This window comes from Leptopilina boulardi, unplaced genomic scaffold, assembly GCF_019393585.1.
Source record: "Leptopilina boulardi isolate dan_hultmark-lab unplaced genomic scaffold, ZJU_Lbou_2.1 LbouV2_341, whole genome shotgun sequence".
Lineage (NCBI taxonomy): Eukaryota > Metazoa > Arthropoda > Insecta > Hymenoptera > Figitidae > Leptopilina > Leptopilina boulardi.
Genome location: NW_026137909.1, coordinates 1390646 through 1412063, shown reverse-complemented (window position 1 = coordinate 1412063; position 21418 = coordinate 1390646). Strand labels below are relative to the sequence as shown.

Genomic DNA, 21418 nt, shown 5'->3' with positions numbered 1-21418 from the left:
GAAAAAATATATGCAATTTAAAGTGTTTATTTTCATGCGGCCTATAAGTTATTTTAAAATATGAATGTTAAGGTAGCACCGCTTGATAGCTGATTTCTTTACTTATATTCTTTGCTACATTATACAAGTTGACACTTCCTTTTCAGATTTATATCAATGATGCCGTCTCCCTTAGCCGAGATGCGTGGGAGCATCTTGAATTGACCCAAAAGGATTCAATTTTAGCTCGAAATGCCGCAGCCGCAATTTGGGGGGAGGAATTCCCTTCAAAATGCAACAAAGGACTTTGCTGGAACCACAAAAGTTAAATGCTGTATATTGTAATATCTTTGAAACACTATTAAAGAAGAAGTAAATGAGATTCAAAAAATTTGAGTGTATGCCTTCTGCATTATTTTCATAGGTCCTGGAAATCAGAAGAAAGTTAGGGAAAGTAAAATTGGTCAATGGATTCAGGGTTTCAATTAAAAATTATAAAGAAGTTCATTTAGAAAAAAGTTTTACTAATATTTTTTTTATTGATTAATGTTTTTAATACATATTTAAATGAAAGATTTTCGAGTAATCAAAATTTTGTAAAATTGAATTGTAAACAAAATTTTTTTAGGTGAACATTCTTTCCTTTTTTATATGCATGTGAAGTTGGCCCCCACTATTAAAAAATAAAAATTTTTTTAGAGTTCTGACTTTCTTTAGCATAGTTATAGAGTTCCTCATAATTCTTAAAAATAGTTCTGCACTAGAGCTGTGCAAAAAATTTCTGTCCGATCTGTTCGAATTTTTATCTTGAGTTCGAATGTCGAATTTTTCGACATTCAAACTGGACTGATTCGAAATGAAATAAACTGAACCGAACTGGCGCTGGCTCGAATGTCGAATTTTTGAAATTCGAACTGGGCGGATTCGAATTGAAATAAACCAAACCAAGCAGGCGCTAGTTGAAATCGGTTTATGTCGATTCGACTCAACTTATTGGCTTATTTCTGAGAAAAGAAACTTATTGCGGCCTGATGTGATTAAAGAAATTATTTATTCATTTTAAGCAGACCAAAAAACAGAAATCAATTTAATATAAATATGTAAATATATATATATATTGCATAAACAATATAAGTGAAGGGTTGAATGACAAAAGGGGTATCTAAATCAGTTTTTAATAAAAATTAAAATAATAAAATAGCCTCATATTTACCATCATTATGCTACTCGGCACTATCAAGGATGTTACAAAAATATGATTATGTTACCCACTATAATCAAGATGTTACTGGATTGTAACGGGTACAATCTAGATAGTTGTCCGTATATGTAAGATCAAATATGGTACCCTTCAAATATGATCAAATAATTATTTAAAATTAAATTCATGTTTTTGTTTTAATTAAGCAGAAACAATCCGTTAAAACATGTCTGAGATAATTTGTACACAATCGTCACGAATTCAAAGCTTCCTTATGAGGAAGAAAAATAATGTTTTTGTATTTTTTTCAATTTGTAGTTTAGAGAAATATACCATTAGAGATATTTTTAGAACCCAATGAGAGGCAAACAGAACTCCCATCAAACCTCTTGGAACTCAATTTTAAAAAAGTAAGTTTTTTGGGAAATTTTAAAGTCCTGTAGTTTCTTTTAATTTGAGTTTAGAAACAAATTTTATTAGGGTTTTTTTGCAGAACTCAGTGGGGTCAAACAGAACTCCCATCAGAAATCAATTTAAAAAGAAATATTGTTTTGAAATTTTAAAGTTTTTGACTGCATATGTGCAGAACTATTTTTAAGATCATGGGAAAATCTAGAACTCTGTTAGAACTATTCAGAATTAGAAAAAAAATTTTATTTTTTTTTAATTGTAGGGCTGCTGGAAGTAAGCCCCCCGTTATGAAAAATTAATGCCTTTGACAGTTAATCGCCGGAATTATTTCTAAAACCTATTAGGAACTCTAGATCTATGCTAAAGAAAGTAAGAATTCAGGGTGTCCAGCGGAGCAGTCAGGGAAGTTAGGGAAAAGTCATGGATTTTTTTTAGTCAGTGAAAAGTCAGGGAAAATCATGGAATTTGAGAACAAATTAGGGAACTTTTTTAAAATTTTCAAAAATAAGTTTTTTTTACATATTTAAAAAATTTAAAGTATCGGGCCGTTTAAGAATTACGCAAGCACCTTAGGGGGAGGAGGGTCTCTGATTTGCTTACACTAGTGTTAATAGAAGTTTTACTTTAAGTAAAATACTTAAAATTAAATTTATAATAAAGTAATAAATAATTAAAATTTTTTATTTTAAAAGAAGAAAGTATATAATGATAAATAATTTTTTCATCATTATTATTTTAAATTATTCAACATTAAAAAATAAATCATAATTCCAGCCCACATTCACTGACATTACTTACATAAAGTTTTAATTTTGACTAAATTTCAGCAATCATAGCATGATTTTTAGTCCAAAAATTGACTTCGGATGGTTTTAAACCAAAAAATTGGCTGATTTTTAGTCATTTCTGTTCTCAGCTGTAAGTTGAGTCATACTGTACTTTCTCTGTGTAATTGTAATCATAATTACAATAAAACAGGCCGAATCTGAACTCCAAAATGGTCTACCAGATCAGGATTTTCTGCAATATTAGTTTAATTGGTCAAAAAACGGTCATTTTTACCATTTTTGTGAAGTTTTTGTTCCTTACCAAACATTTTTTTCTAATTTTACGAAATAGTGTCATGCAGTACTAAACACTTCAGCTTCAAAACCCATTTTTTAAAACTGTTTTACGATTTGATAATAAAAAGTTATGCAGAATTGAATTTTTTTCATTAGTCAAATCATTTTAAAACTTACAAGTTTGCGTTATATATTGTAACCAAAAATGATTTTTATTAATGATGCTGAATGTTAAGAAAATCAATTAATGAAATCATAGTTACAAAAGGGAAGACTCGAATAAATTGTTGGGCGCCAGTCCTTTCTAGGGACAAAATAAAAATAAATAAATAATTAAGGGACAAAAGAATTAAATTGATTAAATAAATTTTCTTTAATCGGCGAATTAGTCTGGAAAAATACACAAGGCCACCAGGCAATTATTTTTGGAGACTGTCAAATTCGATAATTAAATTAAAATTATTCTTAATTGTCAAATTAGTCTGATGAGTACACACGGCCACCAGGCTTTTACTCAAAGACTGACAGTTTAATTATATGAATGACATTTCAATCAATTTTAAATCAAAAATCAAATTAAATTCATTCTTAAATCATTCCAAAAAAAATCAATAAAATAATCAATTACATTTGAAAGAAATCATTTTAGATTAAATTCAAATTAAAATTCAAAGAAAATTAAATCTAAATTCAAATCTAAAGAAAATTCACTATTGAAGAATTCAAACAATTAAATAATTTTGAAATATCATTCGTAAATATAGTAATCAAAACTTTACCAAAGAATTCCAAAAATTGATGTTCAAAATGGCTGACGACGAATATCTCCTTTAATTATTTCCAAATAATTCCTCTTTATTATTTTTGAATCTTTATATTTTTATTTTTGATGTTTCCTTTATTTTTTTAATTGTAATAATTAATGGCCAAAACGTATTTTATTTGAGATTTTCAAAAAAAATCAAAATCGATAACACAATTGAGAAAAAGCGTCAGGTTTATACGAAATCACATTAAAGAATGAATAAAAAAGACGTTGTTTGTTTTCACCTAGGAGATTTTCGTTGCCAACCAAAAAAAATGAATATCTAAAAAAAATAAAAAGATCGGGACAAAAAAAGAAAGTTCGACGGTCGGTAAAAAGATTTTCATCTATATCTTGACGCTGATTGGTCCAAATTGATCAAGTGCGAAATTCAAATTCAATAATAAAAGTTGTTGATAAAAATTGTTTTCTTGAATAATAATTATACTTCTTCTTGATTAACGATTTAAATACGTTAATCCGACGCAAGATGGTAAATCTTTATAGTTCTTCTCCAATATAAATATTCATGAATTCGGAATTAATATTGAAATTTCCAAAGATAATGCCACAGTTAAGTAAAAATCTTCAAACTTCAAATTGACATAAATCCAAAATATGAAACATTTTATATGGGCTTTGGCTACCCGCAGCAACAGAAGTTTCAAATAACAATTTAAAAATATAAAGAAGCCTTCCAAAAATCATAATAATCTCGAGTGTTTCGCCAAGAAACGAAGTCAATAATATTCTCAGGGTGATATTTGCATAAAACGTGAAAATACTTGGCATCTCTCAATTATCCAATTAATGGGTACATCGGAAGTGAATATTCAAGAATCCAAATTAAATAATAAAATATATCCAAATTTTGATAATAAATTCCAGAAATATCCAGTCATTGATGACATCAAAAATTGAGGTTAGGTTGATCAATACAAAATATTCAATATAATCAATTTTTCTTAAAGTTTTCTTAATCTTGATACTTTTCTTAATTTCTTGTTTCAGTTGAACATTGGCTCCAAAATACATAAATAAAAAGGGATTACAGACATTATTTCTTAATATTAAATTATTATTAAATAAGATTTTTCCATTTCTCGAATCCATAATGTGATTTCGTCTAGTAAATTTTTGATATTAAAATTATCTTTTTCGGGAATAATAAAGCAAAGTGATTTAATATATTGACAATTAAAGAAACCTTTGTGATTTGTAAAATTGTAAATTTTACAACGTCACAACTCTCCCCTCTTTAAATAGACCAAGGGTCTCAAAAATAAGAAATTTAATTTTTTTTTTTTTATTTTAATAAAATAAATTGGGAGTTGAAAAGTTTAAATGATTTTAAATCGAATATTGACAAAAAAAAAAATTAAATTTAAATCAATTTCTAGATTTCATAATAAAATTTTAAATACATATTTACTAGAAATCACAAAATTTTCAATTGTTGAAATCCTCAACAATGAATCAAATGAACAACAATAGTTTAATATTTAAGAATGAAATCAATTGTTAAATAAATAAGGTGAATTAACTTTAATTAGTCAAATGTTTTATTTACATTCTGTTTTTGTTGGTTCAACAAAAGGGTTATATCAATAATGACAACAAAGAAAAGAAAATATAATAATTATAATATGAGTATAAAGAAAAATCAAGAATAATAAAAAAAAATTAGTTTTCTAATTTGCCTGCATTTTTTTTTTGCTTTTTTGTCAAATAACGTGATGTGAAGGGACCATATTTCCAATAGTTTTCTGCACAAATTTCGCAATCCTTTACGGTTACAAACCAATTGCCACAATTAAAGCAAATCGGGTAGTTTAAAGATAATGGGCAGTCTTTCAGAAAATGACTGTCGTCGAAACAACTCCAACATCCTTTCCGGCCATTTCTGTGTAACCAACCTAAAGTGAATTGGCTTACTCCTTCGGGTCTTTCCAGTTTTAAGTCAAGAAGTGATGGGATTTTTGTTGGTTTACGAGCAGAGACAAAATTTTCTCGTAAAATAGGATTTTTCAAGGGTAGTTTAGGATAATTAGGAGGAGGGGGATAACGCATAGGTTTCTCAACAGAAAGAGCGGCGAAGTTTTGAGTTAGATCTTCCATGATCAATTAAAGAAGTTTATAACTGTAACAAAAGTAAACAATAAAAAAAAAATTATTTTTAACAAACATATGGTTTTAAATCTTGAACATGTGATTTAAATATTTTTGATACATCAAAATTGGAAATTTGGTAAACAGTAGGAGATAGGATTTTTGAGATGTTAAACGGACCTATATATTTTGAATTTAACTTTGCAGAAATATGTTTTTCTTTGGATGAAAGTTCTCTATTCCTAGCAAGGACTAAATCATTTTCACTATATTGAAATTCACGTCTTTTATTATTATAATATTTTGATTGATTAGTATGCGATTTATCGAGATTTTTAATTATCCAATCTTTTAAGTTTTGAATTTTTCTCATTCTAGATTCCCATAATTCTATTGAAGCTTCATCAATATTTAAATTATTAACATTTTTAGGTTTATTCAAGATGTTTATTGGACTAGGGTTTCGACCAAAATTAAGAAAAGTAGGACTAGTTTTCAAAGATGAATGATAAGAATTATTATAAGCAAATCTGAAATCTGAAAGATGTTCATCCCATGTTCTATGGTCTTTCCCAATGTAGGAAACGATCATTGTTTTGAAAACTCTATTAACTCGTTCTACAGGGTTTGATTGTGGATGATAAGGTGGTGAAGTAGTGTGGACAATTTTAAATTCAGCAGTTAAAGATTCCAATATCCCGTTAACAAATTCTGTACCGTTATCAGTATGAAGAACTTGAGGAGTTCCCCATCTATTGATAATTAATTCTTGAAATGTTTCTTTGACCTTTTTACCTCTGGCTGAACGAAGTGGAACACATTCTACCCACTTAGTAAATAAATCTTGAAGAATTAATATATATAGAAATCCTGATTTACTACGAGGAAATGGACCCATGATATCAGCTGCCACTACGATCCATGGTTCTTCTACCACTCTATGACCCATAAGACCTGGAGGTGCTTTTTGATCTACCTTACATAACTGACAGATTTCACACTTTTTTATATAATTTTGGACATCTTGAAAACATCCTGGCCAATAATAATATAACGAAATACGCTTAAATGTTTTCTCAATTCCTAAATGACCAGATTGAGGGGAATCGTGACTTTCAGTAAAAATTGTTTTACGCTCCTCATCGGTAGAAACTAGTTTCCAAGCGTTTAAATCAGTGACTAAAGAAGATATAATTTGATTTGGTTTATAATGATATAATTTTTTGTTAATAATAATCCAATGAGGAAATTTCTCAGGAAAATTTTTAACTGCCATATATCGACGAATATACCAAGAATTATTCGGGTTCGTAATTAAATTTATTCTTTCTTTTGGGACTTCATGAATTCTAGAGAGCGCGTCAGGTACACAATGAAATTTTCCTTTTCTATGGACAATATCGAAATCGTATTCCATTAACGATAAAGACCATCGAGCTAATCTGCCAGTAGGGTTCTTTAGATTTTGAAGCCATTTTAAACTAGCATGATCAGTGATGATTGTAAAGTGATAACCTTCGATATACTCTCTATATTTCTTGATTGACCAAATTATTGCTAAACATTCTAATTCGGTTGTCGTATAATTCTTTTCAGCATCCAAAAGAGAACGACTCGCATATGCGATAACATATTCTTTGTCATCTCTTTTCTGGACAAGAACTGCACCTAAACCGGAAGTACTAGCGTCCGTATGAATTTCAAAAGGATAATCAAAATTAGGGCAAGACAAAATTGGAGCATTAACTAAACAATCTCTAATTTTTATAAAAGATAAATTTTGAGCGTCAGACCAAATCCATTTTTGAGATTTCTTAAGTAATAAATTTAAAGGAGCTGCAACAGATGAAAAATTTGGAATAAACCTTCTATACCAAGAAGCCATACCAAGAAATCTTCTGATTTCTTTAACGTTATTCGGGGTTGGATATTCAAGAATAGAAGAAACTTTATCAGGATCGACACCAAGACCATTTTCATTAACTATATAACCTAGATACTTAACTTGTGAACAACAAAATTCACATTTGCTAGCATTCAATTTCAAATTTGCCTTTTTAATTTCTTCGAGAACTTTACCTAACCAAATTAAATGATCCTCAAAAGTTTCGGTTATTATTATAACATCATCCATATAGACAAATGCATGTGGTTCCATTTCCGGACGAATTAAAGTTTCCATAAGACGTTGGAATGTCGCGGGGGCATTTGTTAAGCCAAAGGGCATTCTTTTGAATTGGAAATGTCCTTTCCCTGGAACTGAAAACGCAGTCTTTTCCCTACTACTTAATTCGAGAGGAATGTTTAAGAAACCTTTATGAATGTCAATTTTTGATATAAACTTAGCTTTATTTAATTTATCGAGAATCATATTTATTTTTGGTAGAGGATAGGCGTCTTTTTCTGTAATTGCATTCAGTTTTCTAAAGTCTAAACAAAAGCGATAAGTACCGTCTGGTTTCTTAATCATGACGATGGGACTTGACCATCCACTTTTTGAAAGTTCTATAATATCATCTAATAACATCTGATCTATTTCCTTGAACATATGTTGAAGAACCTTAGGGGAAACAGGATAAAAGCGTTGTTTTATTGGAGGATGACCATTTACATTAATATAATGTTCGGTAAGAGTAGTGAGACCAGGTTTTTCTTCACAGTGTGGAACTTCATTTTTAACAAATTCTTCTAATATTTTAACTTGTTCTGGTGTTGATTCACTTAAGCCACAACATACTTCAGGTTTGGAATTTTCGATTATAAAATCAAATTTATTGAAAGGATTTGAATTGAACATCCATTTTCTATTTTCATAATCTATCGAGATTCCAAATATTTTAAGAAAATCTAATCCTATTATGAAGTCTACCGGTAAAGTATGCAATACTCTAACTTTCATTAATCTAGCTTTTATCTGAAATCCAATTGGAATAGTTATTTCTTGAGAGACCGTTTGAATTGAACTATCCGCGACCTGTACTATTCCAAAATTTTCTTCAACTTTTAATCCTAGTTTCTTTGCTAACTCGAGTCCATTTGGCCCTATAAAAGATCTAGTAGCACCGCTGTCTACTAATGCTTTAACTTTATTTCCTAGTATGTGGATATTAACATACAATAAGGGTTCTGAATTATTCAAACATTGAGGAACATAAGAAATATCTGAAATATTAAATAGATGAGATTTATCGGTTTCAATATTTTCTGAATCTTTGTTTTCATTGAATTTAATATCTTCGTCAAGAAGGGTTTTCGAATCAGAACAGAAGTCGATTTTGTCTGGAATTTCACAATTATTTGAAAAATTAATTAAATCTTTATCTTTAGAAAAATTAAAGTATTTATTTTCAGATGTAATTCTAATGAATTTACAATCAATAATTTTATCTATTTCAATTTCTTCTATATAATATTTTCCATTTATACAAAAAATTGTGAAATCAAAATTTTTGGGAATATAGACTCCATTTATTTTTGATAAATCGCAAGAAGGATCTGAATATAAAACTTCTATTAATTTAAGTGTTTCTAATTTTCGTGATTTATTTCTTCTTTGAATTAAAGGAATTTTATCAATCGAGGGCTCTATAACAATATCAAGAGACGCATTCGCCCTATCTAACGACTCTATAATTGGTTTTACGAACAATTGGGACATTCTTTGCTGATAACGCCCCTTTTGCCACATCTAAAACAGAATATTTTTCGAGATTTCAAACAATCATTGAACCTGTGTCCTGGTTCATCACAATTCCAACATATGGGTTTTTTAGAAGTTTCACCAGAAACTTTTTTATCAGAATTATTTATAAAGGGGTTTTTCGAATTTTTATTAGTTTCTGAAGGTTTAGAATTATTTGATTTATTATTATTATTATTTTTGGGTTTTGACTGAGAATTTTGAGGATTTTTAGATACATTATTTTCATTAATTGAGAGGAGGAAATCTGGATCAGTGTAATCTGTCACACTTAATTCGTCAACAAGATGAAGTAATTCTTTCTGACCTCTATTTCTAGAACGACATGGATCTACATATGCTAAATCTGGCAAGAGTGATTTTTCTGGAAGTGGAGGGGATTTATAAAATTTACCCGTGGAATAACTTCTTTCAACTGAAATTGCTATTTCCTGAAATTCAGCAATACTATGGATGGTATGTCTAGGAATTACTATTTGTAATCTAGAAAGAAGATTTCTGTGAATATAGCTAATTTCATCACTTTCCGATAATCTGGGTTTTACACGACTGAAATATGCAATCATGCTTGTGAAGAAGTCTGCTACAGGTTCATGTTCTCCCTGGGTCCTATTATTAATTTCAATTTTCAATTCAAATTGGAAGTCCGCTTGTCTGAATCTAGATCTAAAAGATACGGCAAAATCATTGAAATTTCTCCAGCTATCTTGTATACCATTATACCATTTAAGAGCTATTCCAGTGAAGAAAAATGGAAGTACTTCAATCAAAATTTGGTCGTCAAAATCAAAAACTCTCTTACTTCGCTCAATTTTTGTGATGAAGGTTTCCGCATCTTCCGATTTAGAACCCGAAAATTTTAAACCTGATTTTTGCAATGTCTCAAAGGTTTTAACTGCAGACAAAGGATAATTATTTCGGCCTCTAAAATTATTCGAAAAATTAGGATATTGAGAAATATTTGGTCTTGAATCATATCTTGAATTATCAAATCTATCTCTGTTGAATCCAGAATCATTTAATCTAGAATTATCAAATCTCGAATTTTCATATCGCGAGTTATCGTATCGCGAATTATCAAATCTAGAATTTTCAAACCTTGGATTTTCAAATCACTGATTATATTGAGATTCACTTGAATTATTTCTAGTCCTATATTCAAAATTATTTCGAGATTCATCAAAATTTCTATTTCTATATTGTGAATCATTTCGAGATTCATCAATAGCTCTATTCCTATATTGATTCTCATTTCTACTTTGAAAAGGATCAAAATCATTTATTTGAGAAGCCTCGTGTCTTTGTAATGATCGAACAGGAAGTTCATTTAACCTAAAATTAGGTGGAATCGAATTATTTTGTTGATTGTTTAATGGTCGATTATTTCCTGAAATCATATTTTCTACGAAAGGCAATTGATTGGTGTTAAGTCTCAAATTATTTCTAGAATCATTATTAAACTGAGGTAGAGAATCATTAATTCTAAAATTATTTCTTTCAGAATTTTCTCTAACTTGACTGAAATCAAAATTATTTCTCGGGAATGTGTTTTGAGAATTATTTGTCAAAATTGAATTATTTTGTCTTTGTTGATTAGAATCTGAATTAAATTGGAAAACATCATCTGTGGGATGGAAGGTTACTCTACGTCTATTATTTTCATGTTCTGAAAATAAATTTCTAGAAACCGAATTGTCAAAATTATTTTCCCTAATAATATTTTCGCGGTTTTCAATTTGAAAATTATTTCCAAATTGAAATTCAGATCTATAATTTAAAACATTTTGTCGGAAAATTAATCGATTGTTTTTGATTAATATTTTCTCTATTTTCTGGAAAAAGATTTTGTTGGATTCTATCGTTACGAGGAAAAATGTTAAATTTTCATTTCGTAAAATTGATCGAGAAGGATTTTCGAGTGAAGCTGAACCTTCTTCATTAGGTCTGTGATTTAACCTATCAACATTTGAGATACCTGATGGAATGTCAAAATCTAATAAATTGTGACGTGATGTACGAGTTGATTCCGTATTTAGAGGGTTATGTGTTGATGAATTATCAAAAGAAACTAGACTTGAATTTACGTTAATCATTCTATTGCTCGATAATGTACTGGGTTGACGTTCAAAACCTAAAAAATCATCTTGTGAAGATGAAGCGTTAATATCGATTGGATTATGTAATCGATTTGAAGCTTCTCCTTCAATGGGATTCTGTGGAGTCTGAGTATTTTCAGCTTGTAAAAATTTTAAAAGCCTATTTCGCTTTGCAGCAACAGCTCCGACAGCTGTCAAACCACGATCACGTAGTTCGTCACCTAATTCCGCATTACCTAATTCATAAATCCAAGCAAATGGATCGTTACTACACGCCATTGTAAATTAAAATCGAGAGTCACTAGATCAAATCTAAAATATTTTTTTTTGTGTTAAGGTTATGTTTATAACCTCAAATGTCAAAATTGGGAAAAGATATTTGTTGGTTAGGATGAAGATATCAAAATAATATTTGTTGACCTTTTGAATAATATTAATTTATCATTCAAAATTATATTTTTAAAATTAATTAAATTGATTTATTTAATTATAAATTGTCGTTAATGAAAAATCTCAAGTCAAAAATTAAATAAAGAAATATTCAAAAAAAAAAAAAATAAAAAAAAAAATCTTTTCGAATAAGCTAGATTTAATTTGCTCAATTTATTTGGCTATTTACCCACGTTGGGCGCCAAATTTGTAACCAAAAATGATTTTTATTAATGATGCTGAATGTTAAGAAAATCAATTAATGAAATCATAGTTACAAAAGGGAAGACTCGAATAAATTGTTGGGCGCCAGTCCTTTCTTGGGACAAAATAAAAATAAATAAATAATTAAGGGACAAAAGAATTAAATTGATTAAATAAATTTTCTTTAATCGGCGAATTAGTCTGGAAAAATACACAAGGCCACCAGGCAATTATTTTTGGAGACTGTCAAATTCGATAATTAAATTAAAATTATTCTTAATTGTCAAATTAGTCTGATGAGTACACACGGCCACCAGGCTTTTACTCAAAGACTGACAGTTTAACAATCAAGGAAATTCAAAGGGGGCAAAAAGAAAAGATTCGAGATTCACATTAAATTAAAAATAGTCTTCCTTTTACTCGGCCTGCCGCAGTCCCAATTCTTGGTTAGCAGTAGAGAGGGCGGTTCGAAAAGCCACATTCGAAAAGATTTAATTTTTAAATTAAATTAAATAAAATATCATATTTTGTAAACAAAAGATTAATAAATTTCTTTATTTAAATTTTCTTTTAAACATCATAAAAAAAATTTTTGATCTTTGTCTCGATACAATGTAAATTAAAAGCGAATAACTACTTATTCTTTTCTTTAAAAAGAATAAGGATTCTTAAATTCGAGGAATGGAAAATGGAAAAAGAATGAATGGATACAAAATAATTAGAATAATTATATGAATGACATTTCAATCAATTTTAAATCAAAAATCAAATTAAATTCATTCTTAAATCATTCCAAAAAAATCAATAAAATAATCAATTACATTTGAAAGAAATCATTTTAGATTAAATTCAAATTAAAATTCAAAGAAAATTAAATCTAAATTCAAATCTAAAGAAAATTCACTATTGAAGAATTCAAACAATTAAATAATTTTGAAATATCATTCGTAAATATAGTAATCAAAACTTTACCAAAGAATTCCAAAAATTGATGTTCAAAATGGCTGACGTCGAATATCTCCTTTAATTATTTCCAAATAATTCCTCTTTATTATTTTTGAATCTTTATATTTTTATTTTTGATGTTTCCTTTATTTTTTTAATTGTAATAATTAATGGCCAAAACGTATTTTATTTGAGATTTTCAAAAAAAATCAAAATCGATAACACAATTGAGAAAAAGCGTCAGGTTTATACGAAATCACATTAAAGAATGAATAAAAAAGACGTTGTTTGTTTTCACCTAGGAGATTTTCGTTGCCAACCAAAAAAAATGAATATCTAAAAAAAAATAAAAAGATCGGGACAAAAAAAGAAAGTTCGACGGTCGGTAAAAAGATTTTCATCTATATCTTGACGCTGATTGGTCCAAATTGATCAAGTGCGAAATTCAAATTCAATAATAAAAGTTGTTGATAAAAATTGTTTTCTTGAATAATAATTATACTTCTTCTTGATTAACGATTTAAATACGTTAATCCGACGCAAGATGGTAAATCTTTATAGTTCTTCTCCAATATAAATATTCATGAATTCGGAATTAATATTGAAATTTCCAAAGATAATGCCACAGTTAAGTAAAAATCTTCAAACTTCAAATTGACATAAATCCAAAATATGAAACATTTTATATGGGCTTTGGCTACCCGCAGCAACAGAAGTTTCAAATAACAATTTAAAAATATAAAGAAGCCTTCCAAAAATCATAATAATCTCGAGTGTTTCGCCAAGAAACGAAGTCAATAATATTCTCAGGGTGATATTTGCATAAAACGTGAAAATACTTGGCATCTCTCAATTATCCAATTAATGGGTACATCGGAAGTGAATATTCAAGAATCCAAATTAAATAATAAAATATATCCAAATTTTGATAATAAATTCCAGAAATATCCAGTCATTGATGACATCAAAAATTGAGGTTAGGTTGATCAATACAAAATATTCAATATAATCAATTTTTCTTAAAGTTTTCTTAATCTTGATACTTTTCTTAATTTCTTGTTTCAGTTGAACATTGGCTCCAAAATACATAAATAAAAAGGGATTACAGACATTAATTCTTAATATTAAATTATTATTAAATAAGATTTTTCCATTTCTCGAATCCATAATGTGATTTCGTCTAGTAAATTTTTGATATTAAAATTATCTTTTTCGGGAATAATAAAGTAAAGTGATTTAATATATTGACAACTAAAGAAACCTTTGTGATTTGTAAAATTGTAAATTTTACAACGTCACAATATAAGGAAAGTGATAATAATAAAAGAATAACACAATTTTCATAAAATATCGATAAAATTATCTATATCGTAAAATTAGAAAAAAAAATGGTAAACAACAAAAAAATCACAAAAATATTACAGAAAATCCTGATGTAATGGGAAATTTTTGAGGTCACATTCAGATTTAGCGTTAAAAAATATAAGGAGCGTGAGACCATGTATTATGTTGTTGATTAATATTAATATTTTGTAAAGAGCTTTGTGTCCCGTATAAATTTCTCTAAATAAATAAAATAAATAAATAAGAATCTCCTCCCCTTTTTTATAACAGACATGACTCAAAATTTGCAGGCCTGTGTAATAAGATAAAAATTATAATAATAATAATAATAATAAAGAAAATATTTTGCATTATCTTAAAAATTCTTCAATATTAAAACACCTCTCTTTTAATATGAAATATTTTTGACAAAAGAGCAGAAGAAAGGTCAGAAAAAAGTCAGGCAATTTTTTTCTTAAGTTTCGCTGGACACCCTGCAACTCTAAAAAAATGTTTTTCTTAAAGTGGGATGACAACTTTACAGACATCTTTTTTAGGTGATATTTTTCATTCATTAATAGGGATCTGAAATCATAACGTCATTAAAATAAGTATATGATCGACTGGGGGAAAATTTTAGTAAACAGATGTGTTTTAACACTAAAAAATAATACCTTTTTTCAGTTCTCCTTTGACTAAAACCGTTAACATTCGAAACATTTGTTTCAGTGGAAATTTACTACCAGAATGCGTATCGCAGTATTTTAGATCCCCTACCGTTGTATTCATTCTTTTTTTATTCTTTTTACACCTAGAGTTAGACTTTTGTTTATGGTTTTGTTGCTTTATAGGTTTTGACAGATAATAGGGTAAATGTACCAATTACCGAGGCTGTTCAATTTGTCGATGTCACCATGATAATTTAACCAAAAATATTACATAAAATGTACAATTTCATAAAAATATGATATTCTATTATTTCAAAAAGTAATTTTTGACAATTCTGATCATGTAATTAAAGAATATAAGCTGGAATTTAATTTAATTTTCATTATTTACAATTATTATTTTATTTTATTATTTGTAAATTTTCTCAACAAATACCAGATTTTCTAGATTAAAAATTTGTTTCTACAATTTAAAAAAATATATAACTACAAAGAATGTATTGTAATAAGTTTTGAACAATTTTTTAAAAATTATTGATGAAGTTAGACTTGCTTTTAAAATTTGAGTTTTAATCTTGAAATATTTTCTATTTTCAAAAATTTATATAATAGTAATTTTACTTAAAAATTGAACAAGAATTATATTTCAATAAAAAATATTTCAAAAATTTTTGGGCGCTGCCAACTTAGAAATGTTATTGAAAGTTTGATTTGAAAAAATTTTTCATGACATTTTAAATTTTTAAGAAAAGAGAAATTTGAAAGTTTGTTTAAAAATAAAAAAATAATGAATATTTTTAGTAGTTTAATTCTAAAATATTGTGAAAGAATAATAATAATTAATGAAAAATTTTTAAATAATAAAATTTATCAGAAATTTAAAAAATCAACTCTTTCAACTTTTCTGTTATATCTACTAATGCGTTATATTATGTTTACGTTAAATATTTGCTAATATATCTAATTTTAATGTATGTGATTAACCGAGAAATTTCGAAAAATTGGATCTGAAAAACATAGAAAAATCATAGAATTTTAAAATCAGACTTTTGTAGCAATCATTTTATAGCACGCCCTTCCACAATTTCTGAACACGACTTTGAAATTCTAGAATCCTATTTAAAAATTTACGAAATCAATTTTTAATTATTTAATTATGTTTTAGATATTGTTGCACGCAGATTAAAAAAGAGATCGCCAGACAAGCATTTTATCAGGTCATATATAGTTAAATACTGTAACATACGGATTTCTCAGAAAATAACTGACCTAAATAAGACGAAAATAACAATTGAGGAGATCCGCAATTTACGACGATTTAGAGAAGAGCATGGTAATGTATTAATTATGTCTATGTTAATTACAACAAACTTAAACTATTTTTAATGTGAACACTTAAACTCATGTCACTCAATGGTCTCGCATGTGTGACCGCGTCTGAGAAAAGAGTGTTTACGACAAACAAATCGATTTTTTTTTCTTAACGGTTTATTGCACTTTAAGGTCTTAAAAATGTGATGCAATTAGTTCCGGTCGCAAAAAATTGTTTTTTTCATTTTTTAAGTAAATTAAAAAAAAAATTTCTTAAACAAAATTTTTTTATGAAAAAATGTTTCTTTTAAGAAATATAATAATTTGTCTCTTACAATTTAAGATCATCGGCGATCTGGTCCTCTAAGTGTCGGAAACATTGTCCCTACATCGAAAAAATGTAAAGCGCCTTGCTACTTTCATTGCGAGACAGCAGCTCGCTCTGTTATAAGGACTAGCAGTTAACCGCAGACAGCGAGCATCATTCTTTTCTTAGGGGCAGCAGATACCCTTCGACATACTACTTTAAAAAAGGGCATCAGCTACTCCTTTAAAAAAGTATCAGTTCGCTCTTAACAGTGTAACTGCGTTCCTTCTTATAGCGTATATTGCTTTCACCAATAAAAGAAAGCATCTCTCTCTACAAGGACAGCAAAGTGCTTTTAATTTTTTCAGTGTAACCTCAAATATAAATATTAAAAAGTTCTGCGAAAAATTAAACCTGAATTCTCGGAGATGACCCCCAGATATACCCGTTATCGGCTACCTAGTTGAGTACATTAATTATGGATTATGGCTTTATTGTTAGTTCTGAATGTATGTACATTTCAGATTTCTATAGGTCATCTAGAAATGATTTAAATTCGATTTGAAATTTTAATCATTTGACTTTTGCAACATAATTTGATAATGTTTGGATAATTTTTTTATGGCGAAAATCGTGCTCAGCGGAAAAAATTACATAAGAAAGACGTAACTAGATAAGTATTAACCTCCAGGATTTCCAGAAATAGAGGATAGTTTAATGAAAAACTTTAAACGCATTTTACTCGAAAAGTTGATTTTGATTGTAAGCACCCTTTTATCAGACGCGGTAACATTTGGGGTTACGTGGCCATTAAATACTGTACTGGAAAATCCTACAAAAGTTTAAGTAAGGAAAGATCCCAGTTAAATACTGAATTTTTCACTACGGTAACTTGGCCTTAAATGACAGAAAAATACATAGATTTCCAGTGAATACAATTGCCGGGTTGCTATAGGTCAGGAAAATGAAAGAAATGTCAAAAAAGTAAAATTGGCCAGACTGTTGAGACAGACAACTTTAGTGTTACAAAACTACTTGCATTTTAACCAATAAATTCGTTTTTGGGAGCAGATTTTTTTTAACCAGTATAAAACTAAAAAGTAGCCTACTCACAAAAACTTACGTTTTGAGCAGAACGATTTCCTTATTGTGATATGCCATATTGTGAACAATATGAAATTATTACAAAAACAAAACTATCATAATCCCACGTGGAAAGATTTCAGGAAAATTTTCAGAAATAAAGTTTTTGCAGGAAATTCTTCGGAACTTAATTTTTTGACAGAAATTCTTCTTAAAAATTTTTTATACTTACTCTCTAAATTTGAATCAGCGGAATCTCGCTGATTCTCAGCTATAAGTATACCACTGATTCTAATCAGCTTATATGCACTGATGAATTAGTGGAATTTCACTGATTTTTCAGCGTATATCCGCTGATTGGTACCAGTGGTATACTTATCGCTGATTCTTTAGAGAGTAGTGATACTCGAGAAAATGATAGTTCTGAATATTTATCCAATTTCATTCTGTCTTTTCTGTAAAATTAAACCAAGTATTAACCATTTTATAAGTTACTGATGGTTAACTTTGTAATGGAAGGTAACTTCATTATTATGCCATTAAAAATTTCACAGAAATTCCATGTATATATCGGATTTCAATAAATCTTTTTGAATTTTAATATTAATTACGCCATTTTTTCAAAATTGGAAAATATATTAATTAAATAAATAACAAATAACACTAAAAAATATTTAATTTTCGTTTATTTTGAAAATCTTTAATTATAAAAATGTCAAACCATTAGGAATTATGTTGTTTGTTTAAAATGATGCCTCAATATAACCAAAAATGGAAAACAATAATTTATTTTTTTATAAAAAGTAAAAACTTAAAAAATAGTCCTTAGACTAGAAAGAACATATATATTTTTATGTATAAACAATTAAAATTTAGAAAAATATATACGGCAAATCTTCACGGACTTCAGAGCTAATTTCGCTTGAATTATCGATTTAAAAAAAATGCATTATTTAATTTTAAATTTATTTATTGTTTATATGCAAGTATATTTTTTGTATTAAAATTCAACTCTGTTATTACTATTCAATTATTAAATTTAAAAAAAAAATAAATTGGAATACATTAGAAAAAATGGAAATAGAAGATTAATGGGACTAATGTTACTAATGGTATTCTAACTATAGTATCCAAAAAATTTCCTTGAAAAAAATGTGCTGAAATTTTTTTCAAGGAAATTTTTTGGATACTAATGTTAGTCTAACATTAGACTAACGTTAGTAGCGTTAGTAGCGTCAACTAACGTTAATTTTTTACTTGTCAGTGTTAGCTTTCATGACAAAGTTAACCATCAATAACTTTCAAAACGGTTAATATTTGGATTAATTTTACAGAAAAAACAGATTGAACTTGGATAAATATTAAGAACAATCCTTTCCTCGAATATCGCTAACTGTAAGAATCGAAAATATTTGTAAGCGATTACCAAAAAATTTATTTCACAATTTATTTCCAAAGAATTCCTGTCAAAAACAAATTTCCGAAAAATTGCCATCAAAAAATTTATTTTTGAAAAATTCTGAAAATCACTTCCGGAAGTTATTTCCGGAACTCTTCCCACTCTTAATAGCAGTTTGTATTTCTTCGTGAACATATAAAGAAACATATTTATATTCATATATTTCCTTACAGATAATATCGAGGACGCCAATAACCCAAGGAATTAATGGTTAGCTGTTATAGTTTATAAACCATTTTTATATTTATCTTAGTTCCCAAAGGGACACAAGAATACTCTTGCCCCCTTTATACATATGTACGTATAAAAATATTAATATTATAAAAATATTAATGGTTAGTCGCTATACCCTCTATAAACATTTTTCATTTTTCTATTAGTCCTGAGAAGGCATAAAACTATACATATGTATAAAAAAATTAATTATAACTAACTGTTTGCTACATTTTATAAACCCATTTTATATTTATCTTTTAATCCCGAACGGGCACAAGAATATGCATATGTATAAAAATATTAGTCGTAACTAATGGTTAGCTGCTATACCCTCTATAAACATTTTTTATTTTTCTATTAGCCCTGAAAAGGCATGAAACTATACATATGTATATAAAATTTATTTATAACTAATGGTTATCTACAATTTATAAACCCTTTTTGTATTTATCTTTTAATCCCGAACGGGCAAAAGAATATGCATATGTATAAAAATATTAGTCGTAACTAATGGTTAGCCGCTATACCCTCTATAAACATTTTTTATTTTTCTATTAGTCCTGAGAAGGCATAAAACTTTACATATGTATATAAACATTTTATATAATAAAAGAATACTTCTTTCTTAAATAGTTTTTTCATTTCCTACCTATCACTATTTAATTATTGTTATTATACTTTAAAAAAGATTGTCATTATCATGTTACTATATTATTAAACCTTTAAATCCAGGTAATAATTTATAGGAATTATTGCAATGGTGATAAAAATTAATAAATTTTTATCACCGATTTAGTAAATTTTGCTAAAAATTAGTCAAAAAAATTTACTTTTTTATAACACCTTGCGTCAAAAACTCGACTAAATCGCTGTCTTTTACGCACTAGTGCTTAAAAGGAGGGGAAATCGTACTTTTACGCAAACTTTCCTTTTCCATCACAACAATTTAGTCGAGTTTTTGACGCAAAATGTCATAAAAAATTATGTATGGGACATGGGCGCAAATAGGGGAATCCCGACATGCGTGATTGTCGCACTCGCTTCGCTCGTGCGTCAAACTCACCCCAGTCTCGATTCCCCTACTTTTGCGCCCTTGCCACATAAATAACTTTCCAATATCAAAATATTAATATAAGAAACTGTACATGATCTTGTATAGGAAACAGCACAAGTTCATGTACAGGATACCGTACAGGAAACCATACAGGAAATAACAAAAGGAAAATTCCATAATGCTGAAATAATATGTGATCTTGTACAGGATCTTGTACAAGTACCGGATAAGAAAATTTTCCTCCCAGCCTCAGTAAATGTTCTTGCACAATTTCTTGTAGGGGATCTTGCATGGGAGAAATTTTCCGCATTAAATTACACCAGATCCAGTACATGAACTTGTACGGGAACATGTTCATGAACACCCTTTCAAAATTGTGCCTAAGAAACTACCGTGATCACGTTCAAGAAATTGAGCATTTTCTGGAACAAGTGTATCCCCTTCATTTTGGAGGTATAACGGAACATGTACAGGAACTTGCACATGAACTTTCATTATTGATTACATGACTCAGGAAATTGCACATTTTCCAGTACAAGATTATTTTCTTGTACCAGATCCTGTACAAGTTCAGTTGCTGATCCTGTACAAGATCTTGTACAGGAATTTTCAGTAGGGATACTTCTCGCCACTAAGTGCTTGAGAAAGAACTTTAAAATGAATCAAATGTTCGCTAATATTTTTTAATAATTCCCAGTCATATTCAGATAAAATATACTTTTGCAATTTCGAGTTGTTTTGACAAAGCAAAGTAATTGCACGTTGCATCCGGGTACCAGTTATAATCATATCAAATGTTGAATTCCAGCGTGTAAAAACATCTATGGGAGGTTGGAGCATTTTTTCTTCAACAATGTCACAGCAACTGGATAATTTTTCCTTCCACTGCTCAGAGTTCTTCAACAATTTAAATATTTTCCGAAGTTTGAACAGAGGAAACACTAGATTGGAATCATCGTCTGTTTCATTTTCTTCATCATCGTCATTTTCCACTTCCTCTTCGACATCTTCCTCCTCGAAATTGTCTTCTTCCTCGATGCTTTTAATTGAATCG

The 21418-nt window shown here is 28.4% G+C and overlaps 1 long non-coding RNA gene across 1 annotated transcript; it reads left to right on the top strand.

Annotated features, from left to right (window-relative positions):
• The first annotated feature begins 272 nt into the window (after nucleotides 1-272).
• Nucleotides 273-19940, top strand: LOC127285681 (uncharacterized). The gene is made up of 3 exons (XR_007843624.1): nucleotides 273-320; nucleotides 16100-16267; nucleotides 19268-19940. It is a non-coding gene; the product is annotated as an uncharacterized LOC127285681 (long non-coding RNA).
• Nucleotides 19941-21418: the final 1478 nt, after the last annotated feature.